The sequence below is a fragment of the Garra rufa genome, chromosome 7, assembly GCF_049309525.1.
Source record: "Garra rufa chromosome 7, GarRuf1.0, whole genome shotgun sequence".
Classification (NCBI taxonomy): domain Eukaryota; kingdom Metazoa; phylum Chordata; class Actinopteri; order Cypriniformes; family Cyprinidae; genus Garra; species Garra rufa.
This window is the reverse complement of record NC_133367.1, coordinates 43,200,682-43,216,522: the sequence shown is the minus strand read 5'-3', so window position 1 is coordinate 43,216,522 and position 15,841 is coordinate 43,200,682. Positions and strand designations below refer to the sequence as shown.

The window sequence follows — 15,841 nt, the reverse complement described above, 5'->3', positions numbered from 1 at the left end:
GACATGCATTTGGCTTAAAGATTGTGACACACCCGGCACTGCTGGTGTCTGTCTCTCCTACAGACCGCTGTTCCCACCATACATTCACATATATAGCTCTTGTATTGGTCAGTTCAGCACTGGACACACCCTGTTTATAACAGACGTCCACAGTTGACACATTCAGTTGCTGCATCAGTTGTCAAGATCCTCAATCTGCCGAGAGTTTTGCATTACAACAAGTACATACACAACTACATAGCATGCATCAAATGCTTAAATGTATAATGCAAGTGAAGCCTTATATTAAGTACAACCAAATAAAGAAGTACACTCTTAAAATAAAGCTGCTTTAAAGGGTTCTTCACAGCGATGCCACAGAAGAACCATTCAGTCAAATGTTCTTTAAAGAACCATCTCCTTCTTACACTTTTATAATCTGAAGAAACCTCTCTCGCCACAAAGATATATCGCTTGACACACACACACACACACACACACACACACACACACACACACACACACACACACACACATATATATATATATATATGTGTGTGTGTGTGTGTTGTAATGTGACTATTGATGAGGATTGTATGATCGTTGTATAATATCAGCCTTTGAATGCAAGATATTTAAAGTGCACCTAAACTATACTTGCAATAGTTCAATTTTAGCACAATCAGATACACAGGTGCATCTCAATAAATTAGAATGTTGTGGAAAAGTTCATTTATTTCAGCCATTCAACTCAAATTGTGAAACTCGTGTATTAAATAAATTCAATGCACACAGACTGAAGTAGTTTAAGTCTTTGGTTCTTTTATTTGTGATGATTTGGCTCACATTTAACAAAAAAACCCACCAATCTCAACAAATTAGAACACCTCATAAGACCAATAAAAAACATTTTTAGTGAATTGTTGGTCTTCTAGAAAGTATGTTCATTTACTGTATATGTACTCAATACTTGGTAGGGGCTCCTTTTGCTTTAATTACTGCCTCAATTCGGCGTGGCATGGAGGTGATCAGTCTGTGGCGCTGCTGAGGTGGTATGGAAGCCCAGGTTTGTTTGACAGTGGCCTTCAGCTCATCTGCATTTTTTGGTCTCTTGTTTCTCATTTTCCTCTTGACATTACCCTATAGATTCTCTATGGGGTTCAGGTCTGGTGAGTTTGTTGGCCAGTCAAGCAACACCAGGGTCATTTAACCAACTTTTGGTGCTTTTGGCAGTGTGGACAGGTGCCAAATCCTGCTGGAAAATCAAATCAGCATCTTTAAAAAGCTAGTCAGCAGAAGGAAGCATGAAGTGCTCTAAAATGTCTTGGTAAACGGGTGCAGTGACTTTGATTTTCAAAAAACACAGTGGACCAACACCAGCAGATGACATTGCAGCCCAGATCATCACAGACTGTGGAAACTTAACACTGGACTTCAAATAACTTGGGCTATGAGCTTCTCCACCCTTCCTCCAGACTCCAGGACCTTGGTTTCCAATTGAAATACAAAACTTGCTCTCATCTGAAAAGAGGACTTTAGACCACTGGGCAACGGTCCATTTCTTCTTCTTCTTAGCCCAGGTAAGACACCTCTGATGTTGTCTGTGGTTCAGGAGTGGATTAACAAGAGGAATATGACAACTGTAGCCAAATTCTTTGACCTGTGTGTGTGTGGTGGCTCTTGATGCCTTGGCCCCAGCCATTCCTAGTGAAGTTCACTCAAATTCTTGAATCGATTTTGCTTGACAAGTCTCTCAAGGCTGCGGTTCTCTCGGTTGGTTGTGCATCATTTTCTTCCACACTTTTTCCTTCCACTCAACTTTGTGTTAACATGCTTGGATACAGCACTCTGTGAACAGCCAGCTTCTTTGGCAATGAATGTTTGTGGCTTACCCTCCTTGTGAAGGGTGTCAATGATTGTCTTCTGGACAACTGTCAGATCAGCAGTCTTCCCCATGATTGTGTAGCTTAGTGAACCAAACTGAGAGACCATTTTGAATGCTCAGGAAACCTTTGCAGGTGTTTTGAGTTGATTAGCTGATTAGCATGTCACCATATTTCAGTTTGTTGAGATAGTGAATTGGTGGGTTTTTGTTAAATGTGAGCCAACTCATCACACTTAAAAGAACCAAAGACTTAAACTACTTCACTCTGTGTGCATTGTGTATTGGGTAGGTTTAGGGATGTGAAATATGGTCATGCAGAATATGTGCTTTATAAGGACTAATAAACAGCCAATATGTTAATAATAGGCATACTTCTTAATAGTGAGAATTGGACCATATACTGAAATGTTACCACAATTTCTATTTGTTTAATAAAAGAAATTCAAATTTGGTAACACTTTAGAATAGGTAACACCTATTAACTATTAACTATGACTTATTAGCATATTATGCATATTACTAGAATATTTGCCATTTATTAGCACTAATTAAGCACATATTAATGCCTTATTCTACATCCCTAATCCTACCCAATACCTAAACCTAACAACTGCTTTACTAACTATTAATAAGCAGCAAATTAGGAATTTATTGAGGGAAAAGTCATAGTTAATAGTTAATAGGTGTTACCTATTCTAAAGTGTTACCTAAAATTTAAATAAAAAGTTAAGTCTTGACATGGGCAGCTTTATAGTTCTGTGTCAGATTGTATATAACCACATGTCTGTGCAAACTGCTATAATGAATATATGATTAATCTAAACTATACCATCAGCAGGCACACTTTATTCTTCATAAAAACTGATCTGTGTTAATATTTTTTTTAACTGGAAGTAGCTGCTAGGACTGTTCAAACACAGACGTGGGAACTAGCTTATTCTGAACTTCTGTAGCTTATTAAGAAACGTGACGTGGGCGTACTATCATTAGATAGAGCAGATAATACACAGTCATGTACTCTGGCCAGATAAGCATTTTAACGGTTAATTTTTAGCTGTTTTAAAGCAACATGCGCAGCAGTGATTCAGATAAGACTGAGATTTGTTTGGGTGAGAGGTTGACTATGTTCAAGCTCTTCTGAAGGTTTATAAACACAGTAAATCTGGGCCGAACTGAGGTAAACTCAGTGTTTTTCTTATCAAAAGCTTTAAAAATGTACACTTTTCCACTCTGAGCTGTTTGCTCTTTAGCTCTGTGTGGCTTGTGCTGAAAGTTCAGTTTAGAGATTTCTGCTTCACTTCTGTTTTTGATGATAGAATATGTTTACTTCTCCTGTGTTCAGAGTCATACTATATTTAGATCTACTGATCTGCTACTTAAGCATTTTAGTATTATTCTTCTTAGACTAAATTTCTGAACTCTAGAACCACCAAACTCAGCCAAACTCTTCAGACTGATCTCACTTAGTGTGCTCTATCTTTTCAGACTGATCCGACTTATAGTTTTCATAAGATTGAAGATTAAAAATCACTGAAATCCCATAGACTTACATTGAGGGAATGTTCAACTGATCAACACTATTCAAACTCCAACTGACAAAATTCAAATTTAAACTGCCAGAATCTCTTGAGACTCAATCAAACTGACCTTCTATCTAATATTTCTAATCTATTTAACTATCTAGCCTAGCCTAGCAACTACAATCATGCTAGTGACTTGCTTATCATCCTAGAAACATGCTAGTAACTTCACAGTCATGCTAACGACATGTAAATAACGTGCTAATCATGCTAGAAACGTGTTAGCAACTTGCTAATCATGCTGAAAACATGTTAGCAACTTTGTTAATTATGTTGGAAACATGCTAGCAACTTGCTAATCATGGTGGAAACATGCTAGCAGCTTGCTAATCAAGATAGAAACATGTTGAAATGTTCTAGCATGTTGTTAAAACTATGTTCTAACATGGATTTAACATGTTGAATGTTCTAGAAACATGCTAGAAAATTTGCTAATCATGTTAGAAAAATGCTAATGACATGCTTGTAACATGCTAATAACATGCCAATAACTCGTTAATCATGCTAGAAACATGTTAGCAACTTGATAATTACATGCTAATAATGCAAGTAACATGTAAATTATGCTAGAAACATGCTAGCAACATACTAACAACTTGCTAATCATGTCAGAAACCTAGCATCTTACTAATCATGATAGAAACATGTTAGAAACATGCTAGCAACTTGCTAATAATGCTAGAAACATGTTATCAACTTGCTAATCATGCTAGAAACATGATAATAACATGCTAATGCCTTGCTAATCATGTTATAAACATGTTAGCAACTTGCCAATCATATAAGACACTTGCTAATGACATGTTGGTAACTTGCTAATCATGCTAGAAACATAACACAAATGTTCCAATCATGTTAACTACATTCTAACCATGCTAGCAACATGCTAATCATCGAATATATCTATATAAAGTTCACAACTTTCAGCTTTTACAGCTGCTTTAAACTTTCAAGCTAGACTTTCTCAAGCTTTGTCTTAACAAACTTTTTTATCTAGCTAACAAACTAACACTAGCTTCTCTGTTCTTGTTGTATTCGATCTATCTATTTTTAGGCCTCTAAAACTAGCTTGCTTTTTCTTTTTTATTATATAATTTAAAAAATACCTTGATAATTGTTCTGCGTTAGGCTAAATGGTACTATTGCTCTTTTGTTGTTTTTGATTGCTTCCATTGTCCTCTTTTGCAAGTCCCTTTGGATAAAAGCATCTGCTAAATGTCAAAATGTGAATGTAATGTATGAGGCCATGTGGCTGCAGCAAAGCCTCCGTCCACAAGGGTGGATTACAGTATGATACGCCCCTCTGGCCAGAGCCTGCTGTTACCACAACAACCATCCTGAGAGAAAATAGCACCTTTGTTCTGTTTCAGATAGAGAGCGAGAGACGGAGAGAGGGGCGTTCGCACACAAACGGTGTTGGACAATGCAATAGAAATCTTACTCTGAGCAAGATATGACCTAATCAAGGCTTTCCTCCATTCTGTCAAACACCACATGAGGTAAAACAACACAAACGTATTGATCGCTGGTTAGATCACTGGCAGGATGAATCAACAAAGGATTCATTCAAAGGACAAAACCTAAAAAGTTAACAAGCAACTAGGATATTTGGCTAAGCTTTAGGACCTGTGTCCCTCACTATATATTCAGATCGATCCGCCAGTTATAAAGGAATTACAGTTTCTGTTGTATCTCTATCGCTTTATATATCTAGATATAGATAATGAACACTAGAGGCAGTAAAACTCTGACGCCTTTTATTCTTTTTCACACAAAGTGTGTTTTACGATTTTGATAAAACGTAATTTTCAAACAGTTACTTGAAGAATATGATATTATGACTTAAAACCAATTTGAAAATGCTGGAGATTTGAAAACTGATGCCTTTGAATGTTAGCAGGACATAACCAGCTTATCTAGCGAATGTCATGCTAGTAACTTGCTAATCATGCTAGAAACATACTGGAAACATGCTAGCAACTTGCTAATTATGTTGAAAACATGCTATCAACTTGTTAATCATGCTAGAAACATGCTAGAATCTTGCTAATCATGCTAGAAACATACTGGAAACATGCTAGCAACTTGCTAATCATGCTAGAAACATGCTAGACTCTTGCTAATCATGCTAGAAACATACTGGAAACATGCTAGCAACTTGCTACTCATGCTAGAAACATGCTAGACTCTTGCTAATCATGCTATAAACATGCTAGTAACTTGTCAGTCATGCTAATGACATAAATAATGTGCTAATAATGCTAGAAACATGCTATCAACTTGCTAATCATGCTAGAAACATACTGGAAACATGCTAGCAACTTGCTAATTATGTTGAAAACATGCTATCAACCTTTTAATCATACTAGAAACATGCTAGAATCTTGCTAATCATGCTAGAAACATACTGGAAACATGCTAGCAACTTACTAATCATGCTAGAAACATGCTAGTAACTTGTCAGTCATGCTAATGACATAAATAATGCGCTAATAATGCTAGAAACATGCTATCAACTTGCTAATCACGCTAGAAACATACTGGAAACATGCTAGCAACTTGCTAATTATGTTGAAAACATGCTATCAACTTGTTAATCATGCTAGAAACATGCTAGAATCTTGCTAATCATGCTAGAAACATACTGGAAACATGCTAGCAACTTGCTAATCATGCTAGAAACATACTGGAAACATGCTAGCAACTTGCTAATTATGTTGAAAACATGCTTTCAACTTGTTAATCATGCTAGAAACATGCTAGAATCTTGCTAATCATGCTAGAAACATACTGGAAACATGCTAGCAACTTGCTAATTATGTTGAAAACATGCTATCAACTTGTTAATCATGCTAGAAACATGCTAGAATCTTGCTAATCATGCTAGAAACATACTGGAAACATGCTAGCAACTTGCTACTCATGCTAGAAACATGCTAGACTCTTGCTAATCATGCTAGAAACATACTGGAAACATGCTAGCAACTTGCTAATCATGCTATAAACATGCTAGTAACTTGTCAGTCATGCTAATGACATAAATAATGTGCTAATAATGCTAGAAACATGCTATCAACTTGCTAATCATGCTAGAAACATACTGGAAACATGCTAGCAACTTGCTAATTATGTTGAAAACATGCTATCAACCTTTTAATCATACTAGAAACATGCTAGAATCTAGCTAATCATGCTAGAAACATACTGGAAACATGCTAGCAACTTGCTAATCATGCTAGAAACATACTGGAAACATGCTAGCAACTTGCTAATTATGTTGAAAACATGCTTTCAACTTGTTAATCATCCTAGAAACATGCTAGAATCTTGCTAATCATGCTAGAAACATACTGGAAACATGCTAGCAAATTGCTAATTATGTTGAAAACATGCTATCAACTTGTTAATCATGCTAGAAACATGCTAGAATCTTGCTAATCATGCTAGAAACATACTGGAAACATGCTAGCAACTTGCTAATCATGCTAGAAACATGCTAGTAACTTGTCAGTCATGCTAATGACATAAATAATGTGCTAATAATGCTAGAAACATGCTATCAACTTGTTAATCATGCTAGAAACATGCTAGCAACTTACTAATCATGCTAGAAACATACTGGAAACATGCTAGCAACTTACTAATCATGCTAGAAACATACTGGAAACATGCTATCTACTTGCTAATTATGTTGAAAACATGCTATCAACTTGTTAATCATGCTAGAAACATGCTAGAATCTTGGTAATCATGTTAGAAACATACTGGAAACATGCTAGCAACTTGCTAATTATGTTGAAAACATGCTATCAACTTGTTAATCATGCTAGAAAAATGCTAGAATCTTGCTAATCATGCTAGAAACATACTGGAAACATGCTAGCAACTTGCTAACTATGTTGAAAACATGCTATCAACTCGTTAATCATGCTAGAAACATGCTAGAATCTTGCTAATCATGCTAGAAACATACTGGAAACATGCTAGCAACTTACTAATCATGCTAGAAACATGCTAGTAACTTGTCAGTCATGCTAATGACATAAATAATGTGCTAATAATGCTAGAAACATGCTATCAACTTGCTAATCATGCTAGAAACATACTGGAAACATGCTAGCAACTTGCTAATTATGTTGAAAACATGCTATCAACTTGTTAATCATACTAGAAACATGCTAGAATCTTGCTAAACACGTTAGAAACATACTGGAAACATGCTAGCAACTTGTTAATCAAGCTAGAAACATGCTATCAACTTGTTAATCATGCTAGAAACATGCTATCAACTTGTTAATCATGCTAGAAACATGCTAGAATCTTGCTAATCATGCTAGAAACATACTGGAAACATGCTAGCAACTTACTAATAATGCTAGAAACATACTGGAAACATGCTAGCAACTTACTAATCATGCTAGAAACATACTGGAAAACTTGTTAATCATGCTAGAAACATGCTAGAATCTTGCTAATCATGCTAGAAACATACTGGAAACATGCTAGCAGCTTGCTAATTATGTTGAAAACATGCTATCAACTTGTTAATCATGCTAGAAACATGCTAGAATCTTGCTAATCATGCTAGAAACATACTGGAAACATGCTAGCAGCTTGCTAATTATGTTGAAAACATGCTATCAACTTGTTAATCATGCTAGAAAAATGCTAGAATCTTGCTAATCATGCTAGAAACATACTGGAAACATGCTAGCAACTTGCTAATTATGTTGAAAACATGCTATCAACTTGTTAATCATGCTAGAAACATGCTAGAATCTTGCTAATCATGCTAGAAACATACTGGAAACATGCTAGCAACTTGCTAATCATGCTAGAAACATGCTAGTAACTTGTCAGTCATGCTAATGACATAAATAATGTGCTAATAATGCTAGAAACATGCTATCAACTTGCTAATTATGCTAGAAACATACTGGAAACATGCTAGCAACTTGCTAATTATGTTGAAAACATGTTATCAACTTGTTAATCATACTAGAAACATGCTAGAATCTTGCTAAACACGCTAGAAACATACTGGAAACATGCTAGCAACTTGCTAATCAAGCTAGAAACATGCTAGTAACTTGTCAGTCATGCCAATGACATACATGATGTTCTAATCATGCTATGAACCTGCTGGAAACATGCTAGCAGCCTACTAATTATATGCTAATAATGCAAGTAACATGTTAAATTTAACTTTAGTGTTACGAAGTTGACACACGTTTTGGTTACACTTTATTTAGTTGTCCTTGTTACAGTGTAATTGTACATTTAAGTACAAAGTAATATTAATTAACCACATGTAGGCTACTTTCTATATGCTTAGGGTTTGCTTTAAAGTTACTTGCATGCAATTATGCAAGATTTAGTGCTATTATATTAGTAAGTACATGTAACGTGTAACACAAAATAAAATTTTATAAAGTGTTTCAATAGAAATTAAGGCAAGACACTGCAAAGTGAATACGGTAAAAAAAACTAACAAAAAACTAACAAACTAATAGTTAACACCTTACTTACCCAGTTGATTGATTACACTGATAATTGCATTTTTTGTATTACAAGTTTTCTAAAATGTTAGGTTTAAATATGCAAATGCGACATTATTTCATGAAATCTGCACTAATTTGCAAACATTTCTTGTAGAAAAATCTAAACACTGGATGAAGTCACTTTAAAAATTGTTTAATTTTGGACATATCAGAGTCAAAGGGGAATATTGGGTATCTCATTTTTGTCACTCCATGATTCAGAAAATACAAACAATATATTTTTGACAATTTTGTGGGGAATAAAATGTTGTATAAAATCAAGAAAATTATATCTGAACAAATCCCTGTGTAAAAACCTTCAGGATATAGACAGGAATAAAAATGTAAAGTTTGGTGTGTGTAAGTGCTGCTGAAGTGGAGATTTATGACCCAGGGTAGAAGAAAACACTCATTTGGAGAAAACGGCCTTTAAAAATATATATTGTAATTTAAATCTATTGACACAAATAGATAAAATGCTTTAAAAGAAACACTTAACAGTGTCTTTTGGGTGTTTTCCTTCCACTAGTCTGAAAAAACACTTTATGAAAAACCAAAAAGCCCAAAATCTCAAACTTGACAGGTGCATGAAAAAAAGTGTTTTTGCCTGCAGTGTCTCCCCTTAAATGAATTTTATATTTACAATATAATAAGTAATTATGAATTCATGCATATAAAATGCAGTTATTAAGTGGATAGAAAGGAACTACAAAATTCAGCTAATTGCACTTTACATAAACACATTTTCAACAATCAATTGCACTTTTGCACTTGGATAAAATCATCTGCCAAATGCATAACTGTATTGTCAAAAAAAGAAGTATATTATCTTCCAGTAATACTTCTGTAATAAGTACTATTTTTAAATGCACGTGTATTCAAACACAAGTTTATATAAGTCAATGCAAACTAAGGAAAACATAGTTCTTATAGTTCAAAACTTTCAAAAATAGTACAAACTGGACAAGAACATACTTCTCATTTGCCAAAGCCAACGTTAAGTTCATGTGGTTAAAAAAGCGGGAAATTCCTTTATGTCCTTTTTTGCTAAATGCAACAAGTCACTTCCTGTGAGAGTGCTGACATGCTCCTGGCCCTGTGGACAGAAAGCAGATCAACCGAAGGTCAAACGGGCTCGTGTTAAGCAAGAAAACTAAGTCTCAAGCTCGTATTAGCATCTGAAATTCGCTTGAGAAACACGTAATTCTCCTTATGTAATTGAAACCCCTTAACAATGCATTTTGAAACGTGGAATGTGCACTAAATTCTCACTCAGCTCCTAATCAAATCAATGATGTACTGTAATATAATCATTATTTTGTCACTCCCAGTCGCATCTAAATGTCAAAGCGAGAGTCTAAAGTCTGCAGGTAATAACCCGCCGCTGCTGTTCCTCACTCACCGTTGTCTCTAAACAGCATCCTATCCGATGGCGTCAGCAGATGGAGAAGTGAAAGATCACATGGGTGGAGAAGGGGATAAGCAAACAATGCTATCTAATGTAAGCACAGTACCTGGCACCACACGGCACCCAGAAAGACAAAGACAGGACAAGTTTGCACATATTTTCTGACAAATAATCCACATTTTTCACAGTCAGTATTAGCTCGGAAATTTCAACACACCACAGTAGTTAGTATTTTGTGCTCTGTGCTGAGTAATATCGGAAGCACATAAAATAATAATGAAGACTAAGAGCTATTGAGTCACATTACCTGTACCCTTTTTTACAACTACTGCACTCTAGGAAAAGTACAGGTCTAATGTACTGCGTTAATATGAATGTTTTTATATCAAATTTTGACAGGGATTTTAACCATATTTGTGTCATTAAATTATGTCCTGGCTGATTCTTAATTTCTCTGGATTATTATTTTAGAATGTGCTCATATTTATTTGCGCTTTTTATAACTTTTACCTTTGTACCATTGGGTCTCTTCAGTGGCATGTGCGCTTCTGTGTCCTAAATGAATGATTTAAAAATGTATATTTGTATATTTGCATATGCATATTTGTTTATATAGCTAAATGAACAATTTAGAAATCATTAACACCACATTGACAAGAGAACTGAATTTTAAAATGTGTTAAAAATACATGTTTGCCGAATGCAAACATACACACTTAAAAAACAAGTAAATTTACTTATTTATATGTATTTTTTAAGTTTTTGCATGTACTTTTTAAAGTAAAGTTTAAGTATGCAATTAAGTCAAATCTACTTAACTAATTTAAGTCAAATTAGTGAAGGAAATAAGTAAATTTAACATGCAGTTAGAGTCTGAAGAGTAATTTCTACTAAACTTTACTCAAACATCATGGCACTGAAAAAAATGAACAATTTATAAATAAATAACACCAGATTGACAAGACAATTGAATTCTAAAATGCTAAAATTCTAAAAAAAAAAAAAAAAAAAAAGTAAATTTACATTTTTTGCAAAGTATTTGCATAAAATTAGCAAAGGAAATAAGTCAATTTAACATGCAGTTAGATTTTGATGAGTAATTTCTACTTAATTATTTTAAGTTTACTCTGCAGTCCTCAAGTACAATTCACTCAGCCATGGTTTGTAAACTTTACTCAAACATCACAGCACTGAAAAAATGTCATTAAAGCATGTGGTAAATGAACAATTTATAAATAAATAACACCACATTGACAAGACAAGTTAAAAATACATTTAGGCTGAATGCAAACATACACACTGAAAAAAACAATAAGTAAATGTACTTCATTCATATTTGGCAAGTTTTTGCATGCAATTTTTTAAAGTAAAGTCTAAGTATGGAATTAAGTCAAATCTAATTAACTAATTTAAGTAAAATTAGCAAAGGAAATAAGTACATTTTACTAGCAGTTAGAGTTTGATGAGTGATTTCTACTTAATTATTTTAAGTTTACTCTGCAGTCCTCAAGTACAATTCACTCCACGTTTTGTAAACTTTACTCAAACATCACAGCACTGAAAAAAAGACATTAAAGTAGGTAGTAAATGAACATTTTATAGATAAATAACACCACATTGACAAGACGATTGAATTTTAAAATGTATTAAAAATAAATGTTGGCTGAATGCAAACATACAAACTGAAAAAAAAAAAAACAATAAGTAAATGTACTTCATTCTTATTTGGCAAGTTTTTGCATGCACTTTTTTAAAGTAAAGTTTAGGTCTGGAATTAAGTAAAATCTACTTAACTAATTTAAGTAAAATTAGCAAAGGAAATAAGTAAATTTAACGTGAAGTTTAGAGTTTGACAAGTAATTTCTACTTAATTATTTTAAGTTTACTCTGCAGTCCTCAAGTACAATTCACTCCACGGTTTGTAAATTTTACCCCCCCCCAAAAAAAAAAAAAAAAAAAACATTAAAGTATGTAGTAAATGAACATTTTATAGATAAATAACACCACATTGGCAAGACAATTGAATTTTAAAATGTATTAAAAATAAATGTTGGGTGAATGCAAACATACACACCGAAAAGGAAAAAGGCAATAAGTAAATTTACTTCTTATTTGGCCAGTTTTGCATGCACTTTTTAAAAGTAAAGTTTAAGTATGGAATTAAGTAGAATCTACTTAAATTATTTGATTAAAATTAGCAAAGGAAATAAGTCAATTTAACATGCAGTTAGATTTTGATGAGTAATTTCTACTTAATTATTTTAAGTTTACTCTGCAGTCCTCAAGTACAATTCACTCAGCCATGGTTTGTAAACTTTACTCAAACATCACAGCACTGAAAAAATGTCATTAAAGCATGTGGTAAATGAACAATTTATAAATAAATAACACCACATTGACAAGACAAGTTAAAAATACATTTAGGCTGAATGCAAACATACACACTGAAAAAAACAATAAGTAAATGTACTTTGGCAAGTTTTTGCATGCAATTTTTTAAAGTAAAGTCTAAGTATGGAATTAAGTAAAATCTATTTAACTAAGTTAAGTAAAATTAGCAAAGGAAATAAGTAAATTTAATGTGAAGTTTAGAGTTTGATGAGTAATTTCTACTTAATTATTTTAAGTTTACTCTGCAATTCACTCAGCCACGGTTTGTAAAATTAACTCAAACATCACAGCACTGAAAAAACTGAGATGAGAGAGGAAACAAAGAGATAAGACAAATTGAACTAATGAATAACTAAGCTAACAAGTGAGCAGGGACAAAACGAGCTAAGAAACTGGATACAAGGAACCAACTAAACAGATACAACTTGAGAGTGTATTGGTTATATATTAGCATCTTAATTAGTGATATATTGGTAGTGCTAAAGCCAACTGTTTACTGAAATATATTTTAAAATATAGCTGCTAGCAGCAATAACTAGGGTTTGAGCAAATAAGGCCTTTTTGGCTTCTATGCTGTTGGGGTGTAGGGCAACATGAAATAAATAACTGACACTAAAACATATGATGCATGGGTTTACTTAGATTTGTGAAGTTTTGAGTTCCCCTTCAGTCGTTTCACTACGACGTTACATGGGATCTTGCTTGAGAGACCGTTCATCTCTGAGCCGTATTAAAAAGGCCAATTGAAAATTGGCGAGTGGATGTGCGCGCCGGCCACGCCCCCGTACATACGGGTATATAAGATGGCGGCGCGCAACACTCAGTTAGACTTTTGCTTTCAGAGCCCTTCTGCTCGAGCATGTCTTCCTACAAAGAATTCTTCAAGTTCCTGAGCTCTTCTCCGCTGACGTGCTGCCATCTAAAAGAGCTATATTCTAAAAGAGTGTCTTTGGCAGCCGTCAGCGGTATCCTGCGGGCGGCCGTTTTCACGCCCATTAAAAAGCCTCCTGCTCTCCAGCGAGCGACCCCCATCGAGTGCACAGAGTGCCGCGGTTCCTCCCTGGGCAGACCGGGACGAGAAAAGAGCAATTTCTCACGGCTGTGAAACGTCCTTTTCAGGATGGTTTTCCGGCCGTGTGCTGCTGGATGTGGCAGTTTCCTCACCTCCGAGGACGGACATGAACACTGCCTCACATGCCTGGGCTTAGAGCATGCTGAGGCAGCGTTCACAGATGGTTCGTGCGTCCATGGTGAGGCGGTCATCTCGCCGGGCCAGCGCCCCCCTGCGGTTGCTGCCCCGTCTGACATGGACGCTGAGCTGTCGGCTATGCTCCTCCGTGCCGCCAGGGGGATCGGCCTCGAGGTATCGGATTCACCTCCTGCCGATCCCTCTAGGCTTTGGCGACTGGTTCCTGAGGGGGGCGCCTGCGGTTCCGCCGCGCCCTCCTCCGGTTCCATTCTTTCCGGAGGTGCATGAGGAGCTGATTAAAACATGGCGGGCGCCTTTTTCCTCGCGCCTTCGCCCCAGCTCCTCCTCCCTCGCCACCCTCGATGGCGGGGCAGCCCGGGGATACGAGTCACTCCCCCAGGTGGAACGCGCTATCGCGGTCCATTTATGCCCGCGTGGCGCCGCCCCTTGGCGGAACCGGCCGCATCTACCCTCCAGAGCGTGTGAGCGCTCGTCCGCCCTTGCGGGCCGCGTCTACCGCGCTGCTGGACAGGCTGCCTCCGCCCTGCACGCCATGGCCACCTTACAGGTCTACCAGGCGCAGGCACTAAAACAACTGGACGAGGGTGGTCCTGATCAAGACATGATGCAGGAACTCCGCGCCGCCACCGACTTTGCCCTTCGAGCGACGAAGGTCACGGCGCAGTCTCTTGGTCAGGTGATGTCCACGGCCATGGTCCAGGAGCGACACTTGTGGCTCAATCTGGCTCAGATGGCGGACGCCGACAAAACTCGCTTTCTCGACGCCCCCATCTCCCAGAGCAGCCTGTTCGGCGACACTGTCGAGGATTTTGCCCAGCAATTCTCGGCAGTCCAGAAACAGACGGAGGCCATCAAACATATCCTGCCCCGTCGCGAAGCTAACATCCCGCCGCCGGTGGCCCCGCCTCCGCCTGCCCGTCGCCGAGGGCGCCCCCTGCGGCTAGTAGGACAGCTCCAGCTCCCGCCGAGGTTCACGAAGCCAGGATGGCTACCCGGCGCAGAGCCGGCCGCAGGAGAGTGGCACCGCCCGCCTCTCAGGGACCAGCCAAGAAAACCTCTCGCAAGAAACCTGCGAAACGTCCCTGACGCGGGCAACCCAGAGGTGGTGGAGATTGCTCTTCGGGGGACAGTGACATCGACTTCCCCACTCCCGGTGGAGGGCCGGGAGCTTCTGTGCACACAAAAATTAACATCGCCGCCAGCCCACGGGTCGGCGGTACCCACATTTTCACAGAAAGAGCAAATTTCCTCACCTCTGGGGCCTCGGCCCCGAGTTCCCTTCTCGAGCAGAACTTACACTCCTCGGCATCGGACTCGGAGCCCGATATCGCCAGCGCGGGAACCAGGGAAGAAGGTAAGCGTTGCTTCTCGCAGCCAGACTCTCCCCCAGAACCTGGTGTTCTCTGGGGTCAGTCCCCTTCCCCCCGCCCCTTTAGGCTGCCCCACCGTGGTCACGTCGGTCAACGTTCCCTTGATACCGCTAGCGAGCCGGTTGAAGGCGTGGCTTCAGCTCCCCAACCCCTCGCGGTGCGATTCAATTCGCCAGGCGTCCGCCCAGGTACAGAGGTGTCCATTTCACTACTGTCCGTTCGGACACGCATGCCGCTGTCCTGCGTGCGGAGGTTGCAGTCCTACTGGCGAAGGACGCAATCGAGCCAGTCCCTCCAGCCGAGATGAAGTCAGGGTTCTACAGTCCCTACTTCATCGTGCCCAAAAAGAGCGGTGGGTTAAGACCCATCCTGGACCTCAGAGCTCTAAATCGGTCCCTTCTCAGGCTGCCGTTCAAGATGCTCACGACGAAACGCATGCTAACTTGCATTCGTCCCCAGGATTGGTTTGCAGCCATCG

General features: G+C 37.9%; 1 long non-coding RNA gene across 1 annotated transcript in view; it reads left to right on the top strand.

The window, feature by feature from the left end:
- The first annotated feature begins 4,825 nt into the window (after positions 1-4,825).
- Positions 4,826-15,841, top strand: part of LOC141338318 (uncharacterized) — a 28,129-nt gene continuing 17,113 nt past the window's right edge. The window contains exons 1-2 of the long non-coding RNA XR_012355823.1: positions 4,826-4,943; positions 10,403-10,485. This is a non-coding gene — a long non-coding RNA (uncharacterized lncRNA). The remainder of the gene's footprint in view (positions 4,944-10,402; positions 10,486-15,841) is intronic.